Raw genomic sequence first — 10406 nt, 5'->3', positions numbered from 1 at the left:
AATTACTTTTCTCATTGTGAAAGTAGAATGCAATCTGTAGAGACTCACACAGAGAGAGAAACAGCAGTTAGACAATTTTATTGGACCGAGAATTTGGCGCTCGGACACCGGCGGAAGACCTGCGAGCCGAGAATTGCAGCGAGCTTGAATGATCGGCTCGAACGAAGCTCAGATAGGTCTTCCCCCGGACCCAGTCACTGGTGGTGGAGCGGAGCTTGGAGAGAGGAGTCTTGAGGGGACCTGGAGGCATCTGGGTGGCTGGTGGTGGAAACGGGGATGAGGTGGGTTGAAGCAGGGCTGAAGCGGGTGGATCTGTGGTTGCTTCGCCTTTTGAAGGATCTCTTGCCAGGTGATTGGATGAGGTAGAGAGGTGGTGCGTCCTGATTGGTTGGGATGAAGCCGTGGTGATAAGTGATGCCGGAAGTCTTACAGGTTGAATTTCCGCCTAGGGCTACATTTTTAATTTGAGTTTCTGTGATAATTTCAGCTCCTGCTAATTTATGCTTTTGTTACATTTCACTATTCAACATTTTTAAAGAGTTCAGGTTTTGTACAAATTTTGGCTTCTGTTAATTAGTATAAAATTAGTGGAATGACTATTTTTCTAAAACACCACTTAAAGTGTATTTATAGTTTAACACTTCCCACTTTGACATAATTAGATTCATAATAATGAACTGACAGTTTAAATATGCTGAACTATGTATTAAAACATACTTAAAAAAACAATTGTTTATATAGCTTTGATAGATGTTTGAATATGGTCTCCAGTAACAAAAAAAGCGTGTTATGATCGAATAAATAGGTTGATACGTCATCGTGACTGCTAAACACATAACGCTGAGTGGGTGGACCGCTCCAAGATGGCCGCCCTAAATCTCGTCAGCGACAATAGTGAGAGCAGTCACTCATCACAGTCACAGAGCGCTGTTCATGACAGTGTTGAAGAAGCAGTGCTATTTAGTAAGACTTACATCTAATACATTTTGAACTTTGAACAAAAGCCACAGTAAAGCATGAATACGATCCTGTAATTTCCTGCTTGGAATTACAGGATCGTTTTAGCGTTCGTGTTGCGTTTAAATGGGGCTCGGAAAAACTGATTATGACCTGCTAAAAATTGGATTAAACAGTTGTGACTACTGAAAGGAAGTGTACCTAAGGCATAGATATTGGAAGTGCGGGGAAGAAAAGAAGAAGAAAAAAGGACCTTTCAGCAGAGATGAATGACTGGGCGCAGAATTTCTAATAAAATGCCCGCAATTGCTGACGGGCCCGGTTCGATGTGCGGGGTGTGACTGTTGCAGGCAGCCAATCAGAAATCACTGAGTCATAAAGAAATTAAGGGAATCCCAAACAACGAACAGCTGACAGCAACCGAGAGTCCGGTGGACATTACAGAGGGATGACTGCAGTTGCAGTTGATATACGGAAACAACGTGAATAAATGATGACAATAAAAGAATATATATATATATAATATATATATATATATATATATATATATATATATATATATATAATATATATATATATATATATAATATATATATATAACACAAATATTTTCTGGAGGATTAACGATTTATATTCCTCCTTGTGAAAGTAAAAAATTAATTAATCACGACTGTAAGTCGAATCTGGCTACTCACTGTAAAGGCTGCATTCCTTATTTGATTGGATGTGAAGACGCTCGTGAGCGCTGCATGTAGGCTATAAATACGTTCCATCCAAATCGCCGTTGGTCATTTTCAGCATTTCCAGAAGACGACAAAAGTAAGTTTTGTCTAAATTCTTAATTTCTGGGTTATTTGCTATGTTCATATGTTTCGAGCTACAGGTAAATGTAATAACATTGAATCGGAAGTAAAATGTTACAACTTTATTTATTGACAATTGTTTCATGACGTGTAATCGGGAGCCGCCCACCTCGGTCCAACGGTGGATAGTTAAGCGGGCCAGCCCGTTGAGTTGTAGCAACCAGCCTTTAATGTTTAGTTCTATCGGCCCCAGGTGAGATTTAAAAGGCGTTCTTAAGTCGGTGGTCCTAGATAAAAGCATTAAATAATAAATAATAATAATCTAATAACTAACTTCTATAGTTAAAACCGGTGGCGCCACCACCAGTTTTAACTTGCCGTTAAAACTGCCGTTGGGCGGAGGTTAAACTACCTAACAGTTAAAACTGAATGTCCGTTTATTAACACTGTTAGGTGAAGCCTAACTGTGACTTCTTTGGAACAAACGGTTCAGCCGTTGAATACTGAATATGAATACAGGATTTTGGTTCAACGGCTAAACCGTTTATCAGGTGTTTATCTGCTGTAAAGTGTTGAACAGCTCTTTAACCATTTGCCTGTTCAGTTGAAACTGCTGTTTATTGTGTGGTAAACAGCTTCTTCGCTTTAATATGTGTCCTTTGCCCCATTAAAGCGTGGGGCTGAGGAGGTGACACTGTTGACTCTTGATGGGGTTTGTAATACTGACATTTTGTTTCTGTCCTTCACTTCCCTAGGATGGCTCTATCTACCATTAAAACCGCGCACAATCGCCGATCTACAGGCCACCACCAGTAAACATCGCAGTAATAAAGATAAGAGAGGAAGAAAAAGTAATTAGCTGGGCAGTAAAGGAGGGTAAAGCAAAGGTATTACAGAAAAAGAAAAATCAAATTCTAACTGTCACAGATGGGCAAACGATTGGAAAAACAATTATATTTGAAAAAAATTCAAAAAACCTTTGTGAGGGCCAATCTTATGTGATGAGGAGCTACGCTCTCAGGGGCTCAGCCGCCCCTTATCATTAACGTCACTCCGCCACGCAATTTTATAAAGGGCCGAAGGTGAACATCACTCCAGAGCTTTACAGAAAGCAGAGGCCATTTTAAACCCAGCAGCACCAATGGCCCATCTGGAGAAGGCAGCAGAGTCAAAAGGACTGATGACGGTGCAAGGGGAAATTGTGGAGGTAGGATTTTTCTTATATTTCTTAATTTTTCCATAAGAGAGGACTTAATTTGCTAACTGTAAATCTCAACTGGGTAGAAGATAACATGAAAGGCCCCATTACAGAACAATATGCGAACTCTAAAAGTACTTTTCTTTGTACTTCTCAGTTTGCTGCGGTCAGGCTTGTGATGTCGGGAAAAATGATGGTGCCAATCCGGACAGTGCGGCTGAAAGAGGTATAATAACTTGTTTTCTTGTTCAAAGCTGCAGTTGTCATTTATTTTTAAAACAAATAATATTTGGATAAAAAAAGGTAAGTGCCTAAGGAAATGGGTGTGTGTGTGTGTGTGTGTGTGTGTGTGTGTGTGTGTGTGTGTGTGTGTGTGTGTGTGTGTCAAGTTCATGACATAAAACCAGCTTTTGTGTCATGAACCAGCTTGCATGTGAATTTTGCAGCGTCTGGTCAGAAAAGGTAGATTGGTGGGTTTTGTTTGTTTGTTGACTTTTTGAGAACTCTTGGATAAATCTCTAATTTTTTGTCAATAATTCTTTTAATTACAGGGCAGCTGCACAATGCCCGTCTCCCTTTGGAGGGAAGCAACCCTGGTGGAACTGGCAATTGGCCAACAGGTCAAAATTACACATGTTCGGTGCCAGGATTCTGGCTATGGATTACAGCTGCAAAGCACAACTTTACAACAATTCAGGTATGTTGTCAATTCCTGAAGAAGTAAATTAATTTTAAGTAGATTTAGACATTTAAAGCAAAATGTGCATATATTTTAAAATTGAGGCATTCTAATTAAAATTTTGCTAAACTTTGGAGATATACACAAAGTGTGAAAAGTGCCACTGCTCAGAGCTAACCTTGTAATTTTTTGTCAACTTCAAAATTATGGAATGGCTTATTACATATTTTGATATCCTGGAAACCATTCAATATTTTCTGACTCAAGTCTATTATGCTTTGACTTAAATAAAGGAGAAACAACAGTTAACATAAATGCACCACAAATCTGGAACCAACATCCACAATGTTAATGTTTTTGATGATGGTGTGTGACCAAATGTCATGCTTGTTGTTGTTGCTTCATTTACAGTTGCTGACTGTATGATATTTTATTATATGAATAACTTTGAACTTGCTGATTGCTGAAATGCACAAAACAAATGATCTTGGACTTAAAAAAACGTAAACCTGAAGGAAATAGCATATGTAGCAAAAGATCAAACAAGTTGCTACTGTTATTTGACATTTAACCTTGGTGTTGGTTTTCCTTTTTTGTTCTCATTTTTAGATGATAACATGAAAATTGACATACCTGATTATATTTCTAATATAAAATACTATATTTTTGTACTGTATTAACAGGAAAAAATGGAAGACAAAAAAGCGGCTGTAGTCATTGGTGTCATGGACACTGAAGACGAAAACGAAAAACATGTCCTCCTGGACAGTGACGAAGTCTTTCGGATTGCTGCAGATTTGTGGAGTCCATTTGATGAAATGCTGGAAGACGGGAGCCTTGTTGTGGATATTGAGGTTCACGGAAATGAGATAAAAAAATAATCAAAAAATAATTGCAATTTAAATAAATGTTTTCAGTTCAGTTTTTCAACTTTTTTTCACTATTAAAATTTTTGACTAATCTCTGTTTATGCTTTTTAATGGTATTTGTTGTGTTTCACTCTTGAAATTTCAGGTCTTTTAGAATTTTTTTGCTTGCTTTGTTATAGTTCATAAAATAATCAGTTAATCTGTTCAAATTAAATTGGTGATTACTATTGAATGACACTTTCTTCATATAACATAAACATTGGTCATGACATTTACACCATATTATATACAAGTGGAAATCCTTCACTATTCAGTGATTGTGAGTCTGAAAAGTAGTATGATGAAATTTAACTTATACAATCATATCCCTTTTCCATGCATTAATTCACAACGTTTTCTGCCTGTTTTAAATATTCTCAACTCTTCCGGCGCTAGAGGGGGTAAAATGAATTAAACTTCACTTTTTGACTTTTTTTCAGGTTATTCAGGTATGTGTGTGTGTGTGTGTGTGTGTGTGTGTGTGTGTGTGTGTGTGTGTGTGTGCGTGTGTGTGTTTGGTGTTTGTGTAATTAGACTCTGACGGTGAGGCTGTGAACCTGCTGTGTTGTGCTTAAAAGTAAAGAGAGAAAACGTTAAAGTACAACTGAAAACCACGTATTCCTTTAAGTCTGTAACAGCGCAGCTACTGTAAAAGATCTGAAAAAAGTCGGTTAGCAAGTTGCTAACATGTAAACAAATTGCAGTTCCTGTTTGCGGCAGAAGTTGTGCCCATATATTATACAAAGTTTCAAACCTTCATTTACACCATATACATGCAAAATGTACCATTGTGCACTGTGTAATATACATAACAATGAACTGACAGCTCTTTCTATGACTCCTCACATTGTGATGAAATCACGCACAAATCAGAGACTAAATTGCAGCAAAATTTTTCCTACCATCTCAAAACTTAAGATTCCTCGCTCAAAGCATTAAAATTATATAAATTCTACTATAAAGTAAGAGATCACAATAAAAAATACCACTTTTATCAGTTCCCAAAACGTGGGTTTTCTGCACAGTCAGGTTGGAGAAATCCCCCTCCGCACCATTTAGCTTTTAGTTTCCACGCACGAAGCAGGAAGATAACGGGAGGGTAATCAGCTTGGCTCGAGTGATCTTTGAAGCAGGAGCGCCGTTGTTAGCACCTCATTCAGAGCTGCTAAAAATTCATTCAGAGAGCATGGGAGGGGGTTTCAGGTGAATTTCGACCCTGACGTGAGGTTACAAAGCCAATATTTTTAAAGTATCCAAAGTTAAGAGTCTTCTCTGTGTCAAGTCATACCGAACATTGTCGGTCAGCCGACCGAAAATTTACTTTCTACACCGTATTTGATGACAGGGCATGTAAATGGACACGCCCCTTTAAATCCGTCAGCTGATTTTAATTAGCCGGAAAACCATAACATTTTGGGCAAAAATTGTATGCCGGATAGTTTTTGAAGGATGAAAGCCTTTAGCGGACCATAAAAATAAAAAACACGTGTAGCGGTTTTTTTTACGGAGAAATCCAAACCTGAGAGTATTGCTCAAATGGATAATGACAACCCAAACAAGCGAGAGGTTCATATTGAAAATGACAAAACCATTAACATTTCTGTTGATGAGAAGACGCAGATACAAGGGCAAAACAATATAATTATTGTTAATATATGAATCGAAGCGTCAATCTTCCTACCTAAGAGTCTTTCTACTTTTTTGCATTTCAGCAGCAGTCATTCAGAAAATATGTATTCTCAAGAGTGCATATTTGCAATTCTTATAATTCTCATAGCCATTCTTCAAGACTATCTCTTGAAGCTCATATATATATATATATATATATATATATATATATATATATATATATATATATATATATATATATATATATATATATATATATATATATATATATATATATATATATATATATATATATATATATATATATATAATTATTATTATTTATTTGTGACATTATTAATAATTATTTACTTGTCTTGTATAGTTACATAAATATGTATTGCTATTGTAACCGGATCCTTTTCTGCGTTGTGCTGGTTTTTGAGTGAATGGACCGTGACACAGTTTCTTTCAAGCGGATGATTCTCGGTTTATTGACGAAAATACAGACAAAACAACCGTGTTATAGGCTGCCCGCTCCAAGTCCTACACCAAACAAAAGTATAAAACAAAAATTAACTTAATAGATCTATAAATAAACTGAATGTATTTAGATGGAAAAATGAAAAGCACACACCTTTCCCGCAGGACATGTCAAAAGGGGAGGGGCTAAGGGGCGCAAACACTTTAAAGACAATACCACAGAAGAAGAAATAAAGGAGGGGCTTCAGATCTTAAAATAACACGGTTAAAACAATGACAGAGGTGTTTCAGTAAGATAAGGACCAAGACAAATAACCAAAAGAAGACATTTTATGTAATTATAATAAAAGAGAATTACAACCAGGTTACATTATTACTAAATAATTTATTAATTTATGAACGGCTGTGCTTTGTAATTTGCTCTTCATACATCAATATCAGAATATTCTATTCCTATTCTATTGTTATAGCCACTAATCATATTTAAATATGCTGAACTATGTAATAAAAACATACTTAAAAAATACAATTGCTTATAAAGCTTTGACAGATGTTTGAATATGGTTTCCAGTAACAAAAACGCGTGTTATGATTGATTAAATGCGCTGATACGTCATCGTGACTGTTAAACACATAACGCTGAGACTCATCAACACTCATCAACAGAGCGCTGTTCATGACAGTGATGAAAAAGCAATGCTATTTAATAAGACTTAAATCTAATACATTTTGAACTTTGAATAAAAGCCACAGTAAAACATGAGTAACGAAGGGAAATAAGGAGTATATCTGATTTTGAATCTAATTATTTAAATTTTGCTTAAATGGTTTGCACCTCCGGTTTGCACCTGTGGTTTTGTGTAATCCTAATCTGGCCCGCCGTTAATTTTATTAACTGCGGGATGAAGAAAAAAAGACCTATAAGTATGGATGTGACCATGACTCTGAGGTGGATAATTTCTCCCAATGCCCGCTTTTGCCGACAGTCCTGCTTTAGTGTGTTAGTTGTTATGTCTGTGGCGAGAACAAGAGCACAAACAAGAACACGTTAACCTGCCACGGCTTTATGGACATGCGCAGTTGAGTGGCTTTAAGTGGCGTTCAATGAACGTCACCAGCATTTGATGAGCGCCTCTCCCACAGTAAATTACATTTATATTTTCTATTTAATATTTTTTTATGACAGTGATGAAGAAGCAGTGTTATTTAATAACAGTTTATGCCAATACATTTTGAACTTTCAACAAAAGTCACAGTAAGGCATAAGTAACGAAGGGAATTAATAATTAGTCTATATAATTTTGAATGTTATAATTAATTCTAATTCGATAAAAAATAAATGCAGTTCAAAATGTTTGTTTCAAAACCCGAATTGTACATGAGACTTAAAATTGGTGCCAAATCTTTCTTGAATTGATTTAACAAGCATGTAAAAGCCACAGTCGTAATCGAAGTGGAAATCCGAGTCCTCCTGAATGCCTCTGACGCATGACGTGACGTTCTTTGCCGTTACTTCTCACTTCTTCGTTTGTCCCCAACAGGTAAGCGGTGTGTTATTTGGGTCTGTCGTGATAATAAAATTATAAACAATGAGAACGGTTTCCTTGTCAAATAGTTATTACATAATTGCTTCTTAAGTGTGGCTGTAACTTAATAAAGCTGAAAGCCGCTATACGGAGTTTTTTTCTGATAGCAAACAATCATTAGCATATGCTAAAATTGACGGTATCACTCGTATGAAAACCTGTCCATTCAGATTGCAGAGGGTATTTCCAATTGACTTAATTTATAACCATGTATGTTAGTATTTGTCTTCATGATCAGCTTCTATTCAGCTAAATATGTATAAAATTGCTACGTAACCTCGGAGTTGATTAGACTTTTCAGTTCAACTGAAACGGACTGTCAGCCGTTAAGAGGCTGTTCGATAAACGTTGCTTTGTTCTTGGTTGTGACGTGCAGAGCTGGCTTGCAATAATCAGAAAATGTAAGAGATGAAAGACGGTTTCATTCTTAAAGATATTAATAATCGCTTCTTAACGAATCGCCATACCATAATGAAGTTATAAACCGCTAACCCTCCTATTTCTGATGGGTGCCGACCGTTAGCATGATATGCTATCATTGACTACTATATGTCTTAACTGAAAACCATTCTATTCAGAATGAGGAATGTATAATAATTTAATTAACCTTATGCAGTATAGTTTCCATAATCTAATTTATAAACATATTGTTAGCATTTGTCTTTATGGTCATCAAGTAGTTAAAAAGAAATGCAACCGCGGCAATTAATTGGACTTTGCGGTTAAAAAACGTTGCTTTCCGTTAACTGTTGGAATTCACCTAAATATACACAACGTGTTGTGTATTTTTCTGATCAAGTCAATAATTGTGAGATAACACACAGTGTCTTTTCACAGATGAAAGAAAACTGCTCACCAGCGTTCTTTGCCTGGTAAGTACATTGCAAAGTTCAGCAGCCTGTCGAGCGCAAATGTTTTTAACAATAAATTTGGAAATATACGATTAGACAGTGACAATGTGGAAAACCTGAATGTTTTGACAGTTTCATTCTGAACCAACATTTTATGAACACAGAAATCTCACAAATTGGACTGAAAATATTTAAAGCTTTTTAGCAAACTTCCTCATTTTGTTGAAATATTTTTTTCTGGACTGTGCTACCATCTTTGTGCACTAAACAAATGTGTAACAAGGTGGTGATCTTATGAGCTGTCTAAAATCCATATACATTACAATCTTAGTATCTAAAAAACAGACTCGATGTCTTTTAAAAAATCCTCTTAGACAGAACCTTGTCTGAAAACATAAATAAGGTAATAGTGTCACTCCCAACTCTTCATTGCAATAGAATTTCAAACGCACTATTAAAATGGCCCTATTAGGGACAGATGCTCACAGCAGAAGCAGAGTGATGCAAACATAGGACTGCTGCTTTTTACGTTAGTCTGTTTTGTCTATGTGCCTTTGTTAAATAAATTCAATAAATTTAACTGTTATTTCCCTCCTTTCAGACAACCTAGATATTTCCACCAAATTCTGCTCAGTGAGGTGAGTACTAGCAGCATGTGGCTTTATTTGATTTAAAAAAGTTAGCTGAAACGTCCAGAAATGTCTAGATCAAAGCAGCTTGTGTACAGAGGACAAAGAACCTTAGCGGATATGTGTGTTCTGGACTCCTGAAGGTTTTCTGGTCAGCTAATAACAAACTGTTTCTACTCTCCCTCACAGAGAGAAGTGGACCCAAACACCTTTCTCCCTGGTGAGCGGATGTTTCAACGTGGATCAGCCGAGCTGTCACAGCTGATCCAACTTGACTCACACACAATTTGAATAAAATCATATCCACAAACATTTGCTTTAAATTAGATCCAAACAGGATATGTTGGTTATGCTCACATGACGACCCTGTTGTCCAAAACCCTGTAAGAAACATGACTCAGTACAGCAACAACCGTCTGAGTTGTTTTCTGGACTCATGATGAGGTTTTCTGTCACTCACTTTAATCTCTGTGATGAAGAAAGTCAAGTCAACATTAAATTCTGCTAAAGCAACTGGCTGTTTTATCTGTTGGTATGCTGGGATGCATCTTATTTCAGTAAGAATATCATAATCTACATTCATTGAACTATTTCAATAAAGGTCATGAAAACACAGCAACAACCCAATTCACACCACAAAGCTTAGTTCACAATAGTAGTAGGTATGAATCTCTTCACAGTTTGAACCTTTTCAGATGAAATCT

The 10406-nt window shown here is 36.5% G+C and overlaps 1 long non-coding RNA gene across 1 annotated transcript; it reads left to right on the top strand.

Moving 5' to 3' along the window:
* Positions 1 to 8931: 8931 nt before the first annotated feature.
* Positions 8932 to 10187, top strand: LOC145550391 (uncharacterized). The gene is made up of 3 exons (XR_014086292.1): positions 8932 to 9094; positions 9675 to 9711; positions 9892 to 10187. It is a non-coding gene; the product is annotated as an uncharacterized LOC145550391 (long non-coding RNA).
* Positions 10188 to 10406: the final 219 nt, after the last annotated feature.

Source organism: Poecilia reticulata, unplaced genomic scaffold (assembly GCF_904066995.2).
Source record: "Poecilia reticulata unplaced genomic scaffold, P_reticulata-male-v2 Scaffold_39, whole genome shotgun sequence".
Classification (NCBI taxonomy): Eukaryota; Metazoa; Chordata; class Actinopteri; order Cyprinodontiformes; family Poeciliidae; genus Poecilia; species Poecilia reticulata.
This window is presented reverse-complemented; position numbering and strand designations above follow the sequence as displayed.